This window comes from Laccaria bicolor, genomic scaffold, assembly GCF_000143565.1.
Source record: "Laccaria bicolor S238N-H82 LACBIscaffold_65 genomic scaffold, whole genome shotgun sequence".
Lineage (NCBI taxonomy): Eukaryota > Fungi > Basidiomycota > Agaricomycetes > Agaricales > Hydnangiaceae > Laccaria > Laccaria bicolor.
In genome coordinates this window covers 142893-144284 of record NW_001889936.1, presented here as the reverse complement: position 1 = coordinate 144284, position 1392 = coordinate 142893, and positions in this window count along the sequence as shown.

The following is a 1392-nucleotide window of genomic DNA, read 5'->3' as shown; positions in this document are numbered from 1 at the left end:
TAGTTATAGACAAGGATAATGAGATATCATGGGGATATTTCATTAGGCTCTTTGGCCCTTTCATTATCATTTCTGAGACTTTTCATTAGGATATTTCATTAGGCTCCTGCGCTTTTTCATTACCATTTCTGAGACTTTTCATTAGGATATTTCATTAGGCTCCTGCGCTTTTTCATTACCATTTCAAAGGAATTTTCATTAGGATATTTCATTAGGCTCCTGCGCTTTTTCATTATCATTTCTTAGAATTCTCATTAGGATATTTCATTAGGCTCCTGCGCTTTTTCATTATCATTTCTTAGAATTTTCATTAGGATATTTCATTAGGCTCCTGCGCTTTTTCATTACCATTTCATAGAATTTTCATTAGGATATTTCATTAGGCTCCTTGGCACTTTCATTACCATTTCATAGAATTTTCATTAGGATATTTCATTAGGCTCCTTGGCACTTTCATTACCATTTCTTAGAATTTTCATTAGGATATTTCATTAGGCTCCTGCGCTTTTTCATTATCATTTCTTAGAATTTTCATTAGGATATTTCATTAGGCTCCTGCGCTTTTTCATTACCATTTCTTAGAATTCTCATTAGGATATTTCATTAGGCTCCTGCGCTAAGTTTGTAGTGTCCGCTTTTCAGACTACAAAAATTTGTAGTGTCCGCTTTTTCATTAGAAAAGTTTGTAGTGTCTGCTTTTTGAGGCTACAAAAGTTTGTAGTTGACATATAGTTTATAGTGTCCTTGACTCTGTATAGGTTATGGGGATGAGGTTAAAGGATTGACATGATTTTACATATTGCCATTGCTGCAGCATTTACTTTTGACATCATGTACAAATTGTCCTTCACATCAAGAAAGGCTATTCTATGCCTTCATATTGATAGCTACTGTCCTATCTCAAATCATGGTTCTAGGTCCATGTGGATATGGTTTGAAGGATTAAATTGCTTTACATATTACTACTGCCAAATGATTAGTTTTTGACATCATACCCAAGTTGCCTTTCACATCAGGACAGGCTATTCTCTGATTTCACATTGATAGTTGCTGGTCTGTCTGCTTTCACATTGATAGCTACTTGCCTGTCCCAAACCTAGTCAATTGTGATATCAGCTCTTTCAGGGCAATAGGATGAGCTGATTAGTCCCTGGAAGTATCCTTAATTCAGGTCATGATGTAAGTTAACAATGTATTGAGACAGAACAGTAGATATTACTATGAATGGCTTTTTCTGGCTTGAAAGCCAACTTGGGCATGATGTGAAAAGCTGATGATGTGGCAATAGCAATCAATATGTAAAGTCATGTGAATCCTTTAGCCAGTTCCCCATAAACCTACAAGTATGGTTTGAGATAGGACAGTAGCTATCAATATGAAGGCATAGAATAG